This window comes from Heptranchias perlo, chromosome 9, assembly GCF_035084215.1.
Source record: "Heptranchias perlo isolate sHepPer1 chromosome 9, sHepPer1.hap1, whole genome shotgun sequence".
NCBI lineage: Eukaryota > Metazoa > Chordata > Chondrichthyes > Hexanchiformes > Hexanchidae > Heptranchias > Heptranchias perlo.
Window position 1 is genome coordinate 6,410,637 of NC_090333.1, and position 21,399 is coordinate 6,432,035.

Below are 21,399 nucleotides of genomic sequence, written 5' to 3' on the forward strand. Positions count from 1 at the left end.
CCACCGTATCCAACGATGTTTGGAAGATTATGGCCAGTACCTGCGCAATTTCCACCCTTACTTCCCTCAGCAACGTAGGGTGCATCCCATCCAGACCGGGTGACTTATTTACTTTAAGTACAGCTTGCATCACTGGTACCTCTCCTTTATCAATTTTTAATCCATCTGATATCTCAACTACGTCTTCCATTACTGAGACCCTGGCAGCATCTTCTTCCTCGGTAAAGGCAGATGCAAAGTATTCAATTAGTACCTCAGCCATGCCCTCTACCTCCATGAGTTGTTCTCCTTTATGGTCCCTAACGGCCCCACCCCTCCTCTTACTACCCCTTTACTGTTCACATGCCAATTGAAGACTTTTGCATTCCCATTTATGTTGGCCGCCCATCTATTCTCATATTCTCTCTTTGCCCCTCTTATTTCCTTTTTCACTTTCCCTCTGAACTTTCTATATTCAGCCTGGTTCTCGCTAAGAATGCAAATGGGATACTTTCCTTTATTAGCCAAGGCATAGAATTTAAGAGCAAGGTGGTTATGCTGGAACTGTATAAAACACTAGAGAGGCCACAGCTGGAGTATTGCATACATTTCTGGTCATCACATTACAGGAAAGATGTAATTGCACCGGAGAGGGAACAGAGGAGATTTATGAGGATGTTGCCAGGACAGGAGAAATTTAGTTGAGAGGAAAAATTAGTTAGGCTGGGGTTGTTTTCTTTGGAACAGAGGAGGCTGAGGGGAGATTTAAATGAGGTGTATAAAATCATGAGGGGCCGAGATAAGAGTGGATCGGAAGGACCAAGTTCCCTTAGCAGAGGGGTCAATGACCAGGTGGCATAGATTTAAAGTAATTGGTAGAGGGGAGTTGAAGAAAAATGTTTTCATCCAGAGTGTGGTGAGGGTCTGTAACTCACTGCCTGAAAGGGTGGTAGAGGCAGAAACCCTCATTGCATTTAAAGGGTACTTGGATATGCACTTGAAATGCCACAACCTACAGGGCTATGGACCAGGAACTGGAAAGTGGGATCAGGCAAGATAGCTCTTTATTGGCCGGAACAGACATGATGGGCCGAATGGCCTCCTACTGTGCCGTAAATTTCTATGATTCTATATTAGGGTATTCCACTGTCACATATTAACAAATTCTGAACTATATTTTGTTGCAGCAACTTTCAAAGTATGCCTGCAGTGAGTTGCATAATAATGAATCAAGGAATATCTTGCGATGATGCCGACTGCAGCATTCCCAGCCACCTGGATATTCCCACCCTCCCAACCTCCCATCACATCAGGGAAGGCCTCCAGCAGATCCTTGGCCGCACTGCCACTGGTAAATGCAACCCACCTAGCACTGCTGACCACAGAGGTCACCAGGAGAGGGGTGGTGGTTATCCCTGGGCAGCAGCTGAAGACCTGATGAAGCCTCTTTTGGAGGGTCAGGGCCCCGGTAGTGGGCAACTCTCCCTCGACCCAGACCCCAAGAATGTACCTTGCTTAGGCCTCAGCAACCTGCCCAACCCTCGTCGACAGAGGGAAATTCGGGAAACCGTGGTGTGATATCCTTTCCTCTTTCTCAGAAGTCGGATTTTCTTAGTATTCTCACATATATATATAGTGCTATTTTCTCAAATAAATACATTTGTAGAAAAGAAATGACTCTATTTGTGCAATTCACCACTCTAAAATGATACTAACATTTATCCTAAAGTAAGTAAAAGAAGAAATTCAGGATCTGAAGTCTTTATTGCTTGTGACCTGATAAGTAATGCAGAATAGGCAAGTTAACGGGTTTGCAGGAATGTGAAGAGGTTACTGAAATGTAAATCTGTCACCAATATCCCTTTAGGAGTGGAAAGGCCACTCATCACTTGGACTTGGAACTTGCTGGTTCAGAGGTCATTCTACACCATTAACGAAGAGTCTTATTCCATTTTGGGTAGGAATTGCAACAATGCTTTTGTTTTATAGCAAACGTACAAATCCTATTGAAAGAGCTGGAAATGTTCGCGAGCACAGGATAACGGAAACTAGAAGAAAGAAAAGAAAAAAGAGAACAGAAAAGAAAAAGAGAAAAGATCAAAAAAGAAAAAAGAGGAAAGGAAAGAAAGGAAAGAACTTGCCTTATCATTCTCAAGAAAAAAAGGGAAAAGAAAAAAAGTGTCCTTTTCTCACCCAGCTCATGATTGACTTGATAAGATGAAGTAATGTTTCCAGCTCTTTCAGCTTTAATGATGCTCACGGGTCCTATTGAGCAGTGTGATATCCCTGACAGCTCTCTGCATTGCCAATTCAGTGCCTGCTCTAAACTGGTTCCTGTGCCCATTGGTACAATTGCCAACGGGCTCCAGTCTGCTAACATGGAAAGATTAGATCAGTGGACTGATTCGCCGTCCCCCATTCTGACAAGTTTGCTTCCTGTTTGACGAAACGATCACTTTACCTCGAGAAATCAGTCAAAGATATTGAAGATCAAGTATGGTCTTAGTTACGTATTATTCAATGACAGCACCAATTTTATTGCCTTCTTTGTCTCATCATTTTCATCCATGAGATGGTGGGACCATAATCTCACGCAGAGAGTTCATCAAACAATATTGTGAAAGAAGAAAACTGTGTCAGGAATAAAGAGCAGGACAATTCTTGCTGGTAATATTACAAAGTAAATAAAGATAAAATGGGACACAGACCTCCCTCCCCCCAACACTGAGTTTCACATGTTGGCAACGAGGAGGGCAAGTGATTAACTAAGGACTACTAAATATATGTGCCAAGATTAGACTTGAGGGGAATTTTTTTAACCGGTACCACAATTGTTTTATATTTACACAATCCCCACTTTCCTGGAGCAACACAACTGAAACACTTACTTTGGAAACATCACATTTTATTTTGTGAAATACGTGTTCCCGTAAAAATTTAAATTGCCTTTCAAGAATAGACAATTGTAAAGCACTCAGGTGGAATAAAATTCAAATGGTTACATTGTCTTGTAATATTACAATTAAATAAAAATACTAGCAGTACACAGGATACTATTATCTGGTCCGTTCACCCCCCCTTAATGGAGGAAAGTTGAAAATTAAAGTTATCTAGGTTCAAAATGATAACCAATCAAAATAAAATCATCAAAATCATTGTCAAGAATTAAGATGTGCATAAAACAGACAACACACGTGTGCATATCAGAATTGGATTATTACCCAACGGGAAAGCTGACTTGTTTTCTGAATTGTAAATAATTAGCGGCGAGATGTTTTAACCTGCACTATCATTAAGCATTATGAAAGTCAATACAGATTTGATGCATTTTGTAAACAACTTAAAATGCCTGAAGCGACCAGATCTTGGAGTACAAACTGTAGCAGTACATTTTCTTTTCATTGAATAGAAATTCGTCAGCTCGACAAAATGTTAAATCTGTTTCCAAGATCTGCGTTATCTTTAATTTCTAATGTTGGAAGCTTGCTCACTTTTTGCTGAGTTTACTTGCAAAATTAAATGATTACATTCTGTTAAGATTAGATGGTTCAAGGTCGCTATTTTACTCACAAAGGGCAAAGAGCATTCCACATGTCTTCAGTTTGCTTCACTATGAAATGATCATCACTGTAGTTCAGCATATTTCCATTCCACATGCCTATGCCACGGAGTCTCAATTTCTTCATGATCGCTGACTTAATTGAAATGCTCTGTGGATCGTCATACCAGACCTCATGAAATGTATTATTAACCTGCCATAAAAAAATAAAGAGTTACACAGATAGGAGCGAGGGGTTTGGGTCAATGCTCAGTTCGAGACACTATGCTGAAAATCTTCAGCAGCAGAAGACAGAATGGACTGAAATGTACGATGAGAAAATGCACAATGACAAATGAGCAAAACAAACTCAAAAATTAGAGACTTACGGCTACGGCCGGCAATTTCCTCAGGGCTTCTCCCACTCCGTCCCCTGACCGTCGGCAGAAACTCCATTTCCGTGCACAAACGCGGTTTTCCGCTGCACGTCCACACAAGTAACGGGAACGGAGCAGGAGCAGCTCCAAGTCTATCTTTTTTAACACCCAAACCAATTAACTCATCTGGATGCTGTGCAACATATGAACATAAGGCACACATTTAAAGCACAGACGGGACCTCAGTTTAACGTGTCATCTGAAGGACGGCACCTCCGACAGTGCAGCACTCCCTCAGTACAGCAACTTAGAAAAATCCACTTGAACAGCCCAGATGTCAATTCGGATGCAACAAGTCAAAAGATTATGGTGTTTGATTGGGAAAAAAATGATTTGGGGGAAATAGAAAGAGATAGATGACTTGCAAGTCAGAGTTAGCATGGGCCTCCAGAGAAAATGATTAAAAAAAATAAATCGAATTATCTAAGGTCTGATTTAACTCAATGTGGAACATTCTATCATTTCAAAATAATCTTTACAAATTGCTCAAAGTAACAAAATATTGCAATCGAAAGGTGGAAAACATGATTTCAACGTTACTGCTGAAAGCTCAAGCATCACAGCCTTTGACTGCAGTGCATCAAGTATCTCAGCAAGACTTGGCCAATGTCAATTAGACATGTGACTAGGGATTTTTTTTTAATTCGTTCATGGGATGTGGGCGTCGCTGGCGAGGCCGGCAGTTATTGCCCATCCCTCATTGCCCTTGAGAAGGTGGTGGTGAGCCGCCTTCTTGAACTGCTGCAGTCCGTGTGGTGACGGTTCTCCCACAGTGTTGTTAGGAAGGGAGTTCCAGGATTTTGACCCAGCGATGATGAAGGAACGGCGATATATTTCCAAGTTGGGATGGTGTGTGACTTGGAAGGGAACATACAGGTGGTGTTGTTTCCATGTGCCTGCTGCTCTTGTCCTTCTAGATGGTAGAGGTCGCGGGTTTGGGAGGTGCTGTCGAAGAAGCCTTGGCGAGTGGCTGCAGTGCATCCTGTGGATAGTACGCATTGCAGCCACTGTGCGCCGGTGGTGAAGGGAGTGAATGTTTAGGGTGGTGGAACCAATCAAGCGGCTGCTTTATCTTGGATGGTGTCGAGCTTCCTGAGTGTTGTTGGAGCTGCACTCATCCAAGCAAGTGGAGAGTATTCCATCACACTCCTGACTTGTGCCTTGTAGATGGTGGAAAGGCTTTGGAGAGTCAGGAGGTGAGTCACTCGCCACAGAATACCCAGCCTCTGACCTGCTCTCGTAGCCACAGTATTTATATGGCTGGTCCAGTTAAGTTTCTGGTCAATGGTGACCCCCAGGATGTTGATGGTGGGGGATTTGGTGATGGTAATGCCGTTGAATGTCAAGGGGAGGTGGTTGGACCCTCTCTTGTTGGAGATGGGCATTGCCTGTCACTTATCTGGCGCGAATGTTACTTGCCACTTATGAGCCCAAGCCTGGATGTTGTTCAGGTCTTGCTGCGTGCGGGATCAGACTGCTTCATTATTTGAGGGGTTGTGAATGGAACTGAACACTGTGCAATCATCAGCGAACATCCCCATTTCTGACCTTATGATGGAGGGAAGGTCATTGATGAAGACAGGACATACCCAGGGATGGTGATGGAAGAGTCTGGGAAGTTTGTTGAAAGATCTGTGAGTGTGGCTGTGTCAGGCTGTTGCTTGACTAGTCTGTGGGACAGCGCTCCCAATTTTGGCACAAGTCCCCAGATGTGAGTGAGGAGGACTTTGCAGGGTCGACTGGGCTTGGTTTGCCGTTGTCGTGTCCGGTGCCTAGTGGTCCGATGCCGGGTGGTCCATCCGGTTTTATTATTATTATGACTTTTCGTATCTGGATTTTACAACTGAGTGGTTTGCTAGGCCATTTCAGAGGGCAATTAAGAATCAACCACATTGCTGTGGGTCTGGAGTCACATATAGGCCAGACCGGGTAAGGACGGCAGGTTTCCTTCCCTGAAGGACATTAGAATGCAGTAGGTCAAGAGTGTGTGGTATTTGCTACTGTGCAGTTTTCTTATGTACAGGGTACGCTTCCGTCAATCTTTTGTGCTAAATTGATCATCAAATGGGAGACAGGGGCACACATTTCACAAACCAAACAATCGCTAATTTTCACAGGAGGGTCAATATGGGTTGTGTAAAGTGATCGATTTGAAAAGACCACAGCTCATCTCATTTTTTGCAACTGGTCATACACAATGTCTTAACAAACGGAACTGGGTTTGGTGCTTTGTCTGTCAACTCCCATTTTCTTGGCTATTCTCCAACTACACACATTTTCTACTGTATAAACTTTACATTCTGAACTGTGCTGAATCCTGTACACAGGGAATATTGAATCATGAAATACTGCAAGGTTTGCATTCTGCAAAGAATGGACAATGCACAACTCTCCATTGTGTTTCGATTGATAGTCTTACCATGTAGATATAAGACGGGACTTTCTGCTCATCATCCCAATATCTGCCAGTAATTGATTTGTGCACATGCTGTACGATCTCTTTGTATGGGACCTGACGTCCAGCTGCATTACTGCAAGGGGCACCTCGGAAAGGAATCTTTTCCAATACACACCTACCAGTCTGAAAATACAAAAGGATGAAAATATAGTTACTTTGGGAACTTCAAAAATGCAGTAACAACATGACTGATCTCTAAGTGTAAAGAGGAACAATTAGAGAAAAATAAGTTTTACAATTTGGACAGGAGGGTCTCTCACTGAAATATATAAAATTAAATAGTACATTTATAGACAAGGACAAGGTTGTAATTTCAAATAGACAGCAACAAGACTGAATATAGAAGATTACGGAGTGATGTAATTGACGTGTTTAAGATGATCAAAGCAGTTGAAAGGGTAGATAGAGAGAAAGTATTTCCTCTGGTGGGAGAGTCCAGAACAAGGGGACATAACCTGAAAATTAGAGCAAGGCTGTTCAGGGGTGATGTCAGGAAGCACTTCTTCACGAAAAGGGCCGTGGAAATCTGGAATTCTCTCCCCCAAAAAGCTGTTGAGGCTCGGTCAATTGAAAACTTCAAAACTGAAATTGATAGATTTTTGTTCGGGAAGGGTATTAAGGGTTATGGAACCAAGGTGTGTAGATGGAATGAAGATACAGATCAGACATGATCTAATTGAATGGCGGAACAGCTTGAGAGGCTGAATGGCCTCCTCCTGTTCCTATGTTCTTATGATCCCTTGTGTTAAAAGGATGAGCTTTGAGAAAAGATTCGAGAAGCTTAAGATTTACAACCTAGAAGAATGCAGTTAAGGGGAGGCCTCAGTGGAATAAAATGTTAAATAGCACAGATAAGGTAAGCCCAGAGAGCAAGCACTGCAAACAAATAATTTCTCCAGAAAAGGGAATCAATGGGATATTTTGCACAGCAACAAGACAATCATAACATCATGGTATCATAGTAAGTACAGCAAGGGAGGAGGTCATTCGGCCCATCATGCCTGTGCTGGCTCGTCACAAGAACTATCCAATTAGTCCCATTCCTCTGCTCTTTCCCCATCGCCCTGTAAATTTTTCCCCTCAAGTATTTATCCAATTCCCTTTTGAAAGTGAATATTAAATCTGCTTCCACCACCCTTTCAGGCAGTGCATTCCAGATCATAACAACTCGCTGCGTAAAAAAAATGTTTCCCCAGATCACCTCTGGCTCTTTTGTAATGGTTTACAATAGTCTATTCTAAATAATTCGGATTACTGGAAGCCAGATAATGACAAAACCTTACCTCAAAAAACTGTGTGCAAGGATAGTCATAACCATACCATGGAACTCCCAACACGAGCTTTCTGGAATCAATTCCCAGATTGATATAAGCGGAGTAACCTAAATGGGGAAAATAATAATGAGGGTCTCAGATTCACATTGATATCGGGCAGGTAGACCCTGAACCAGATGGTCTTATTGTACATACCTGATAAAGTCTGGTAATAGGGAGCATTTGCCTTTGCAAAGCAATTGTCCCACATTTGACTCTGCATATCATAGGACATCACAAATAAAAAGTCACAGGAATTTGCAATTCTCAAAAAGTCATAGCATCGGCCATCAATGCAGTCTGGAGACCAAGGCACGTTAAATGTGACCTAAGGGCCAAAGAGTAACAAGAAGAAGTTAGTTTCATCTCATACCTTATGTTGGATATCACGAGTAGTTATATGGTTTTTATATGCACTCGCACATGGTCCATGGGAACTGTGAATTTAACAGGTTAGGAGTTCGACAGTGTTCATGACTGTATAAAAAGGAACAGGATAAAGTTGGGGCAAATAGTGAGTTAGAATTAATAGGATCCTCGGTTATCAAATATTAATCAGGTTCAATTCCCCACTGCTCACTCACCTTCTTCCTCCAATTTTCCATCAATTTTCTCTCCTCCTCTCCAAAAGGCATTAAGTTGTGACCAAATTGTAGTCCCAAAAGGGCCAGCCACACTCCAATACCGAGTCAAATTGGCCAAAGTTCTTTTATGTGAGGCCAGACATTGAGTGCTGGCAGGCTATTTTAACATGGGTGGGGGGACTAACCCAATTGGTGGCCATCTGCACGGTCACACTTCCAGTGGGAGGTTTCCAGATAATGATCAGATGGTTCATTTGACCTTCCCCGACCCAGTGGCACTCGGGGTAAATTGTGCCCTCCAACATCCCAGCTGAAATCAGATAACTCAGCACGAACCAGGATTTGCATGGCTCATGTAGTCACTGCCTGAACAAGAAGGCATTCGGGAGCCTAAGGTCAAGAATTATATCACTGTAATCTGAGTTATCAAAGTCCGTTATGTGCAAACTTCTCAGCAGTAAAAGTCTGCTTCAAACTTTACCCAATAAAAATGCAGCGAGTGATTTCTTTTTTTGCCTCCTTAATAGTCCCTTTATTTCAAAGTAACTCATTGGATATGAACTGTGGGACATTTCTGAAGGATGTCAAAGGGCTCTACATTAAGACAAGTTTTTCTTCCTTTGAAGAAGGGTTTTGATGGAGTAAATAAGGAGAAAATGTTCCCAGTGGCAGGAGGGTTGATAGCCAGAGGACACAGGTTTAAGGAGATTGGCAAAAGAATGAGAGGGGAGATGAGGAGAATTTTTTTTACACAGAGAGTTGTTATGATCTGGAATGCAAAACCAGAAAGGGTGGTGGAAGCAGATTCAATAGTAACTTTCAAAAGGGAATTGGATAAATAATTGAAGGGGAAAAAATTCCAGGGCCGTTGGGAAAGAACAGGGGAGTGGGATTAATTAGTTCGCTCTTTCAAAGAGCCAGAACAGGCACGCTGGGCCAAATGGCCTCCTACTGTGCTGTGAACTTCTGAGAACCTATGTGAAAATTACAGTTTGAACCATCCCATGCATGGAAGCTGGAACTCAAGTCACTTGTATCATTCTGGGCTACAAGTGATGCAGCATCAAGTTTGCTGCATATCCAGCTTAAACTGATTCGATCTCAAATTTCTAACCTCAGCAATTGTCAAAGCAGCTTTGTAACAAGATGATGCACTGATAAACAGCAGCGAAAAATCATGATTTCAATTCACTTATCCAGAAAAATATCAATCTTCCTTCATAATTAAGTAGAAAGTAAATTGCTTATCCCCATTTCATGAAAAAAATGGCTCCTTCACCTGAGACCCAGGTATTTCACGGTGGAACACACCCATGGTTTCGGAAACCAGTTTTGGTATCTCGAAATAGCCGACAGATGCATTTCCAGCAGGAATGTTCACATCCAAATTGATTCCATCCATAAATTGCCTTTTTGCCAACTGCAATTGCTCATCGATCCAATTTGCACGGCGTTGTCTGAATACAATGTTCCACAGCATAAAAACTCCTGGTGAAGGGTGAAGAAACAACTTCCAATTATAGAGCATGTTTCGCAGAACATTGTGTCCCAAGACATTTTGCAGGACAGAACTGCCAACATCAAGTCGGAAGTAGTAGAGGGAGATTTAGCTCGAATTTGCATTGACATAGTGCCTGACACATCCTCAGGATGTCCTTAAATGCCTCATTGCCAATTAATTATTTTTGAAGCGTAATCACTGTTGCTTTGCAAGCAGATGTGATAGTTAATTTGTGCCCAGAAAGGCCCCCAAACAGGAAATTAGATAAATGGCCAGTTAATCTGTTTTGGTGATGTCGGTTGAGGGATGAACGTTGTCCAGGACACCAGGAGAACTCCCTGTTCTTTGAATTGTGCCAATGGGGTCTTTTACATCCACTTGAACAGACAGGTGGAGCCTTTGTTTAAGGTCTCATCTGAATCACAGCACCTCTGGCAATGCAGCATTCCCTCAGTACTGCACTTATGTGTCAAGTCCTGGAGTAAACCCAAAATCTTCTGACCCAGGAGGAGAGACACAGTGATCCCACTGAGCTAAGCTGACACTTGAGGGAAGTGACCAAAGGCACAGTCAAACAGGTAGGTTTTGATGAGGCTTTCGAAGATAGGAAGAGAAATAGCAAGACAAAGAGGTTGAAGAAGAAGAATCTGGAGTTCAAGACAGTAACAGCTGAAGGTTCTGCCATTGATGGTGGAAGAGGAGAAATCTCAGAGGCCCAGAGTCGGAAGAATGGAGCGTGTGTGCTGGGCTCTGGACACAATTGGGTCGGGCTTTCATTAAACTGCATTCTTCATTCTAAATCCTGGCATCAGTGGCAGACTGCTGCTGTGCCAGGGAATAAAAGTTCCACCTATCTATTTATAGGTTGTTAAAAACAGTATGTCCTGTCATCTTTCTATTCAAAAGTTCTGTGTCAACAGTGTCTTTTGTTTTTCTATTTTAATTGTGTTCGCATCCAGTGACGCCCGTCCTGTCTCCTTTATAATAGGATTTTGCCCATAATGTGGCCTGTGGTGATGCAGTTCCACACTACGGCCACCAAGTGATGGTGTGGAACAGATTTCTCAACCTGCAGCTGAAACTGTTTTTCATGGACCATGTTTTTCCTCAGTAACTGCAATATTTAATTTATAAAATAAGAGATTCTAAAATAAAATACAAATTCAAAAAATGACATTTCACAATAACATGTTTGTATTTGTCCAACTAATTTTCTTTTGTGTCTTTTAGTGTCTTTGCTTGAAGCAAAGACTTTAAAGACAAGTGAAGCTTTTATTTGAAGGCCTCAGCCTGTCTCCAAAGCCTGGACATATCCTTCTCCCTCATATACTTCTGCAGCTTCCCCTTAAATGCATCTATGTCATTAGCATCAGCCACTCCATGTGGTAGCAAGTTCCACATTCTTTCCACTCACTGAGTAAATAAGTTTTTCCTGAATTCCCTGTTGGATTGATTTGTGACTATCTTATTGATTTGGATTACCTCTAGTTTTGGACTCGCCCACAAATGGAAAAATACGAACATATGAACATACGAGAGCTGGAGTAGGCCATTCAGCCCCTCGAGCCTGCTCTGCTATTTGGTAAGGTCATGATTAATCTGATTGTGACCTCAACCCAACTTACCTGTCTACCTACTACAACCTTTGACTCCCTTGTTAATCAGGAATCTATCGTACTCAGCCTTAGAAATATTCAATGACCCTGCCTCCACCGCTCCCTGGCAAGGGAGTTCCACAGACTCACGACCCTCTGAGAGAAAAAATTCCTCCTCATCTCCGTCTTAAATGGGAGACCCATTATTTTTAAACTGGTGGCCACTAGTTCTAGTATCTCCCACAAAGGGAAATATCCTCTCATCATCTACCCCTTCTCGTCCGCTCAGGACCTTGTATGTTTCAATATGATAACCTCTCGTTCTTCTTAACTCCAGTGTATACAGGCCCTACTTGTTCAACCTTTTCTCTCAAGATACCCCCTCTTCTGAGGAATCAGTTGAGTGAATCTTCTCTGAACTGCCTCCAAAGCAATTATGTCCTCTCTTAAATAAGAAGACCAAAACTGCACACAGTATTCCAGATGTGGTCTCACCAATGCCCTGCACAACTGTAGCAACACATCTCTACTTTAAGATTCCATTCCCCTTGCAATAAATGACAATATTCCATTTGCCTTCCTAATCACTTGCTGTACCTGCATACTAACTTTTTGTGATTCATGTACTAGGACACTGATTCCTGTGGCACTCGTTACATCTTGCCAATTCTTCTCTCCATATGCCCGATCGAACCCATTCATAATTTTAAATACCTCTATCAGATCACGTCCCAGCCTTCTCTTTTCCAGAGAAAAGAGCCCCAGCCTGTTCAGTCTTTCCTGATAGTTATACTCTCTCAGTTCTGATATCATCCTTGTAAATCCTTTTTGCACTTTCTCCAGTACTTCTGTATCTTTTTGTAGTATGGAGACCAGAACTGTGCACAGTACTCTCAGTGTTTTCTAACCAAGGACCTATACAAGATTAACATAACTTCTCTGCTGTGAATTATTTTCCTCTAGAAATGAACCCCAGTGATTTGTTTACGCTTTTTAAGGCTTTCTTAACCAAGCATTTCTGCTTAAATGCTCAAGGCAAGTACAGAAGATCGGAATAGGGCGACGATGAGGGAAGCGGTGGTTCGGGCACCTAACTTGCAGGAACATGTGAGGGATGAGGGACTGATGCTTCCAAAGATGTCAATAGCAGTTTGGGTCCCATTCCATTAGAACCCACTCCTCCCCAACAAGACATGTTAGACCCTCCATTCCCTCATCTCCCCAATACTGCCAGATCCCAGCAATCCCTGACCATCTCCTGAGTCCTTGCTGGATCCCACAATCTCCCTCCTCAGAATTCTTCCCCTCCCCTACTCCTAGATCAGAAGACTCCCGCTCAGTGCTCACGAACCCAGCAAGTTTGGGAGGTGAAAAGTAGAATAAAAATACATCACCAGTCAATCTCCCATGGCAATGGACAAAGAGAGTCCAGACTTGTGTAGTATTCAGACGAAGCAGGATTAGAGTGTGGGGGATAATTCAACCAGGGTGTTCAGATGTAACTCAGACCCCATTGTGAAATCATAACTTTTGTCCTAATTTTTAATATAATACTTTGATCAATTATAATTTTTATTTAAATGGCAGTTTGAGCTGAAAGATGCAAAACAGAGGTGCGACAGTGCCACCACTGGTGGGGAGGATGTAATTACAGCGCATCAAGTTTACGGAGACAGTTCCCATTATAAATGTGTAATTTCAAACAAAATTGCTGGACGATAACTTGGTGTTGTAAAATTGTTTACAATTGTCAACCCCAGTCCGTCACCGGCATCTCCACATCATTATAAATGTGGACAGAGGAATTTATAAATGGAAAAAGTTGCCACAAAAGTGTGAAAAACTTGACAACAGAAAGTAAGGTTTTGTAGACAGGAGGTGTGTGTGTGGATGTAAGATTTTAATATATTATAGATGGAATGTGGAATTATTAGCTCGAGTTGTGCAGGAGCTGTAGAGGAATTTCAGCACTGTAAGGTCGCAATTCAAGGCTGTGCACTGAATGTCCTTTTATGTGGTGCTCAATAATACAGCTTGCATTAGAAGACAGAAGGACATTTGTTTTTTCTGTGATAAAATTATTTACCTCTCAGGACAACTCAAACTTGATTCGCATGAGCATAACACAAAAGCTCAGGATCGTAAGGTCCAAAGGCTGCAATAGTCGTAACCTTAGACCAGTCATAATACTTCCAATCCTTTCCTCCAACATCAAAGACAAAGACCTAGTACAAAATAAAGCAGTCAATTGCAGTAATGAAGGGCAGAAAACTGCCATTTAAAAATATATATTTTCACAATCAATGGCCCAGATTTTGTTGACAAAATAATGGTGAGTCTAATGGCGCTCGTTTTATTTATGTGTAAATGGTACAGCAACTTCAGGCGAGGGGCAGATACGCAGTTAAACTCAAACATCCACAAGTTGATGACCGAGTTGGGCTGCTCCACTGTTAGCTTCACGAAAACAGCATCTCGCTATCTTGCTCACCGTTAAAATTCATTGAACGACGTAAAGTTCATGTATTTGCGCAGGAGATTCAAACTAAACTCGCCATGGAAAGTTACGTCTTTTCCATTCCAGTCTAAGTACCTTTTTAACGACGGTGAATGTGTTCATTATTGGCAATCAAGATCTCTGGCACTGAAAATTAACTATTGCAAGAGTGGAGTCTCATTCCTTCAGGATTTAATTGCTGTTGGAGATTTAAAAATGGAAATTTAAAATTCAAACTTTTTTTAGTTCCCCTTTCACTCGCTTTTTTCTCTCTCTTTTAATCCAATCTTTCTTTTCCTCTCTTTATTTCTCTTTCTGTACCTGATTTGACATTGAATTCGCCCACTCTAATTTACACTTCCTTCTCAATCCTTGCGCTGTTAATTTCACAATCCTTCAATCTCATTGGTTAAGGAGATACCCTGTTTCTTGCCCTGTTCACTCAGCTCCCAAATGCCCTGTTTCACTCACTGCCCCGTTATCAGTTCGCACTTTCAGCAACTTGCCACTCAAAAACGTGCAAGGGCAGGTCCAAGTAACGGCAAGCACCGTTAGATGCCCTGTTAGAGCAAAATTTGGCCCATTATCATTTCCCCATGTTACGGGGTAAGGAACGGCTGGTGAACTGCTTCTCAGGTTACCACCATTGTCGATCTAAATGCAGCCACCAGAAAAAAGAATATGCTAAAGAGCAACAACCTCTCAGAACTTCCATCTCCACAATAGTGCAGGTGAGAGGAACTGAATAACATGAGGAAAAGGAGCTCACATCCCAATACTCCATTCCAAGTGTTGGTGCTCAATACACTTCAAAAGGACAACTTAAACTAAATAAACTCATATTACAAGCAGTTTTAAAACTTTTCCATTTAAGGTACCTGGTGTCAAATCAAGCATTTCTACCATGAGACCAGCAAGACTAGATCAGAATATAGTTCCCGAGAAAGAGAAACAGCCCATACTGCACCAGTGTGACATTTTTCCATTTCCCACACCAACCATCCTGTGTTCTCAAATGAGACTGCCTGTTTAGTGCTGCAGTTTAGTTCATCACAGTTTTGTGATTTGGGCCCTTTGAGTTGGACTGAGACTATCAAACATGCATCATCCAAGCTGGCACTTTTGTGCAGTAATGAGAGAGTGCTGCATTGTTGGAGGGGTTGTCTTTTGGATGAGATGTTAAAGGGGATCTAATAGACCACTGGCAATATTGAAGAGCAGGGAGTTCTCTTGGTGTCCTGGCCAACACTTTTCTCTCAACCAACATCAGCAGAAACACATTAACTGTTCATTCATGCAACTTGCTGTTTGTGGGACCTTGCTCTGCACATATCAGCAGAATTGTATTCCAGCACAATCTGTAACCTCATAGCCCGGCATATTCCTCTCTCTACCATTACCAACAAGCCAGGGGATCAACCCTGGTTGATTGAGGAGTGCAGAAGAGCATGCCAGGAGCAGCACCAGGCGTACCAAAAAATGAGGTGCCAACCAGGTGAAGCTACAACACAGGACGACATGCATGCTAAACAGCGGAAGCAACATGCTATACACAGAGCGAAATGATTCCACAACCAACGGATCAGATCAAAGCTCTGCAGTCTTGCCACACCCAGTCGTGAATGGTGGTGGACAATTAAACAACTAACGGTGTGGAGGAGGCTCTGTATAGATGCTCATCCTCAATAATGGCAGAGTCCAGCACGTAAGTGCTAAAGACAAGGCTGATGTGTTTGCAACCATCTTCAGCAAGAAGTGCCAAGTTATGGGCCCCGACAACATCCCGACTGTCGTGCTGATTCGTGCTCCAGGACTAGCAATGCCTCCAGCCAAACTGTTCCAGTGCAGCTACAACACTGGCATCTATCCAACAATGTGGAAAATTGCTCAGGTATGTCCTGTCCACAAAAAGCAGGACAAATCCAATCCGGCCAATTACTGGCCCATCAGTCCACTCTCAATCATTAGCAAAGTGAAGGAAGATGTCATCGACAATGCTATCAAACGACACTTACTCACCAATAACCTGCTCACCGATGCTCAGTTTGGTTCCCGCCTCCAGACCTCATTACAGCCTAGGTCCAAACATGGACAAAAGAGTTGAATTCCAGAGGTGAGTTGAGAGTGACAGCCCTTGAAATCAAGGCAGTATTTGACCGAGTGTGGCACCAAGGAGCCCGAGTAAAATTGAAGTCAATGGGAATCAGGGGGAAAACTCTCCAGTGGCTGGAGTCATACCTAGCACAAAGGAAGATGGTAGTGCTTGTTGGAGGCCAATCACCTCAGCCCCAAGACATTGCTGCAGGAGTTCCTCAGGGCAGTGTCCAAGGCCCATCCATCTTCAGCTGCTTCATCAATGACCTTCCCTCCATCATAAGGTCAGAAATGGGGATTTTCACTGAATATTGCACAGTATTCAGTTCCATTCGCAACCCCTCAAATAATGAAGCAGTCCGTGCCCGTATGTAACACGACCTGGACAACATCCAGGTTTGGGCTGATAAGTGGCAAGTAACATTCACGCCAAGTGCCAGGCAATGTCCATTTCCAATGTGAGAGAGTCTAACCACCTCCCCTTGACATTCAACGGCATTATCATCAACTTCCTGGGGGTCACCATTGACCAGAAACTTAACTGGACCAGCCATATAAATTCTGTGGCTACAAGAGCAAGTCAGAGGCTGGGTATTCTGTGGCGACTGACTCACCTCCTGACTCCCCAAAGCCTTTCCATCATCTACAAGGCACGAGTCAGGAGAGTGTGATGGAATACTCTCCACTTGCCTGGATGAGTGCAGCTCCAACAACACTCAAGAAATCCACACCATCCAGGACAAAGCAGCCCGCTTGATTGCTACCCCATCCACCACCTGAAACATTCAATCCCTTCACCACCGGAGCACAGTGGCTGCAGTGTGTACCATCCATGGGATGCATTGTCGCAACTCACCAAGGCTTCTTCGACAACGCCTCACAAACCTGCAAACTCTACCAACTCGAAGGACAAGGGCAGCAGGCACATCGGAACAACACCATATGCACGTTCCCCTCCAAGTCACACACCATCTCAACTTGGAAATATATCAACGTTCCTTCATCGTGGCTTGTCAAAATCATGGAACTCCTTACCTAACAGCACTGTGGGAGAACCTTCCCCACACGGACTGCAGCGGTTCAAGAAGGCGGCTCACCACCACCTTCTCAAGGGCAATTAGGGATGGGCAATAAATGCTGGCCTTGCCAGCGACGCCCACATCCCATGAACGAATTTTTAAAAATTGCTGCTGAGTTTGCCGACAACACTTCAAAAAGTAATTCATTTCATGTGAAGTTCTTTGGGACATCCTGAGGACATGAGGTGCAACATAAATTCAAGTTTATTCATTCTTGGAACCAACAGGCAGAGGAAACTTTTATCCCACCCATCTGTCAGAAGAATGTTTTGTTAGTGGGAAGGTGGGGGAAGTGGGATAAAAGCAGAATGAACACATCGAGCCTGCAGGTTATATTGGTGGTGCTCTTGTTGCTGCCACACTGCCCACTTAGTAACATTGCTCTGAAGTAAATACTGACCTCATCAATACAGTCAGCAGTGACAGAGTCATTTTGCAACCAATGTATTTTTTAAAGATCTGTTACGTTGTATTCAGTTTAATCGTGGCCAAGGTCCCAGTTTTACAATGAGTGAAAAATGTCATTTTTATGACATGAGATTCCAGGATTTTTAACTGGTGTTTTGGGGATCAATATTCTGTGGAAACCACAAACCGGTGACCTTAACCATGGTATTAGACAGACACACTGCAGGAGTTAGATCACACATCATTTAAGACTCTGCACATTGTAGAAATATTTTTTAAAACACATTTTATGGATGCTGCACTTGTTAAAATATCTTTGCACTGCTCAATACTACGGTTGGTCCTATTTTATACAAACTGTAACTGCACCAGTATTAACACTTTAACATACGGATTATAATATGAGACACTTTGCATTTCAACAATAATCGGACATCCCCCCCCCCGACTCTACCCCCATCCCAATAGCTCCACCTGTCCCTCACCCCGACCCACACCCCTCAGACTGTTCCGAACACCCACCCCCGGCCCCCGAACACCCACCCCCGGCCCCCGAACACCCACCCCCGGCCCACGAACACCCACCCCCAGCCCACGAACACCCACCCCCCGGCCCCCGAACATCCACCCCCGGCCCCAGAACACCCACCTCGAACTCATGCTCCACGGTCACGGGTTTGCACAGAGCCCGATCCGAACATGGACAGCCGGTCCCGGAGCCGCAGCAGACCCACAGCACGAGCACGACCAGGGCCTGCGCCAATTCCAAACTCCAGCGCATCCTCTCCGCCTGAGCTCTGCCCGATATGAAGATCCACCAGATGCAGCAAGATCATTTATTGACATCCACCCGGATGTGACTGATGATGACACCTCCTGAGTCTCTCTCTCTCTCTCTCTCTGTGTTGGTGGATGTGGCAATAGTGAAATGTTGTTACAATCTTCATACTCTGAAATGCAACATTTCAAGGGACTTCTCTTCTCCCCCTTCCTCCAAATCTTGGCCAACAGCAAACAGAGAAACTAATAAAGGAAAAAGAAAGAACTTGCTTTTGTTTTGCGCCTTTCATGACCTCAGAATGTCTCAAAGTGCTTCATCCCTCTCCATGACCACTGTTTGAGGATGAACCAGACCGTTTGCAAACTTGGAGTCCTATTTGACCCTGATATGAGCTTCTGACCACAAATCCTCTCCATCACCAAGACTGCCTACATCCACCTCCATAACGTTGCCTTCTCTGACCCTGCCTCAGCTCATCTGCTGCTGAAATCCTCATCCATGCCTTTGATACCTCAAGACTTGACTATTCCAATGCTCCCCCACCAGCCTCTCATCTTCCACCCTCCAAAACCTTGAGCTCATCCAGAACTCTGCTGCCCGTATCCTAACTCACACCAAGTCCCATTCACCAATCACACCTGTGCTCGCTGACCTACATTGGCTCCCAGTCCACCGACACCTCGAATTTAAAATCTATCCCTCAACCAACAACTAAATGTAAATCAGATTATCTGGTCATTTATTTTATTGCTGGTTGCGGGAGCTCACTGAGCGTAAATTGGCTGCCGCGTTTCCTACCTTTACAATCATCCTTGTTTCAAATCCCTCCATGGCCTCGCCCCCCGCTATCTCTGTAACTTCCTCCAGCTGTACAACCCTCCGACAACTCTGAGTTCCTCCAATACTGGACTCTTGCGCATCCCCGATTTTAATCGCTCCACCACTGGAGGCCGTGCTTTCAGCTGCCTAGGCCTTAAGCTCTGGAATTCCCTCCCGAAGTCATTTTGACTCTCTACGTCTCTCTCCTCCTTTAAGACACTCCGGCGAGTGACTCACCTCCTGATTCCCCAAAGCCTTTCCACCATCTACAAGGCAAGAATCAGGAGTGTGATGGAATACTCTCCACTTGCCTGGATGAGTGCAGCTCCAATAACACTCAAGAAACTCGACACCATCCAGGACAAATCAGCCCGTTTGATTGGCACCCCATCCACCACCCTAAACATTCACTCCCTTCATCACCGGTGCACCTTGGCTGCAGTGTGTACCATCTACAGGATGCACTGCAGCAACTCGCCAAGGCTTCTTCGACAGCAGCTCCTGAACCCGCGACCTCTACCACCTGGAAGGACAAGGACTGCAGGCAGATGGGAACAACACCACCTGCACGTTCCCCTCCAAGTCACGCACCATCTCGACTTGGAAATATATCACCGTGCCTTCATCGTCGCTGGGTCAAAATCCTGGAACTCTCCACCTAACAACACTGTCGGAGAATCTTCACCACACGGACTGCAGCGGTTCAAGAAGGCGGCTCACCATCATCTTCTCAAGGGCAATTAGGGATGGGCAATAAATGCTGACCTTGCAAGTGACACCTGAAAGAGGAGATGGTGTTTGTCAGCTTCACCTCTGACTTCTGAGCGGTTCGAATCGCTCCCACTCCCTGGGTTCGAGACCTTGGACTTAGTTGGGGGTTGTGACAAAGTGCAGCAGACAACTGGTTTTGGTGCAAGAAACTTTGACCTTTATTCAAGAGAGAAAATACAACACAACAATCTTAACACTCTAATAAAATGGGGAACACTTCGGTACACACGAGGGAAATTACAGTCGAAAGATACCTCACCCCTCCCAATCCCACTTTACTAGCTAAGTTGGACTTCTAAAGGACCAGAGATAATGCTCACCAAATGAATCCTTGGCAGTAATTCACCCAGATGTAAGTCAGGAATAGATCGTAGAGTGGAAACTTTGCGGATCTTCGATTATCTCCCGAGTTGGTTTTCTTTGGTCGCGGTGGCTCAATATTACCCGGTTGATTGGTGGTAATATTCGGTTGGTTGTTTCGTAAGGCCCTTGTTGCCGCGAGGTGTCTGATGGTCACTGGGGCTGTTACTCTGGTTTCTTCTTGTGTATCGGCCTGCTTCTAGAGCTGCTGACCTTCTCTCTGTTGCCCCTCGCCTAGTTGAACTGTCGCCGCCCGAGCTGTCGAACTCCTGGCTGAACTGAACTGAACAATCCTTTGCACTGGAAGGTCTGGCTGAGCGTTTCTCTCACGTAGGGTTCGTTGGTTTCACTGGAAGCTGCTCTCCTTCCAGAGACAGGCAGAACAAGAGAAGCAGAACACAAGAGCCAGCAAGAGCCAGAGAGAGCGAGAGAGGTTTCGAGTTTCAACTTCTATATCCCTCTCTTACAATGGTCCTCGTCACTTAAAAAGAAAGCACTTCATGTCTGTTTAAACAGTTCTTACAAATTCCTTAACAACCTTTGATGGCTTTTGATGGTCCTTCATCATGTTGCAATTGCTTCTCCCGATGGGTCATTGTTTTAATTCCGATTTTCTGATCACCTGGTATACAGGCTTCAATTTGTATCCAACGTCCTAGGTGTTGATCGGTTTTGCTTCAAAACAAAGACATGGCCCCATCATGTCTGGAGCAGTTGCCTCTTTCAATGGCCTACTGCCTTTCGAATTAGTGCTGAGTGTTGACCACCTGCTGTAGGTTTTGCATTAAAACAGAGACATGTCTGAAGTAGTAATTCTCCCACATTCCACAGTAGGTGTTGTTGATTCCTCTGGTGATGTCTCACCTATCCTTCCATCTTAGGATTTTAGTCAATGGCCAAAGTTTTCCATACTCAGGGAAAAGGTGAATTCCCAGAAATCTTACAGTCGCCCCTACGAGGAAGCGAGTCCCTTAAAGGACGTGGATTCCTCAAAAAGTACTTTTCCCTGTTGATGCTTCCTGGTGTGGCGCGTGTGTGAGTCATCCCAATATTTCATCACCCTGAAATGGTTAGAAAAGAGTCCAAAGTCCTTTTCTTTAGGGTTTCTTTTTTCCTCTGAGTTTTTGGGGGATCTGTGAATTTTGAGAATCTTACACTCCCCACTGTGATACTTTACTTGCTAGA

The 21,399-nt window shown here is 43.9% G+C and overlaps 1 pseudogene; it reads right to left on the reverse strand.

Annotated features, from left to right (window-relative positions):
- Positions 1-1,909: 1,909 nt before the first annotated feature.
- LOC137325617 (di-N-acetylchitobiase-like) lies at positions 1,910-18,264 on the reverse strand (annotated as a pseudogene).
- Positions 18,265-21,399: the final 3,135 nt, after the last annotated feature.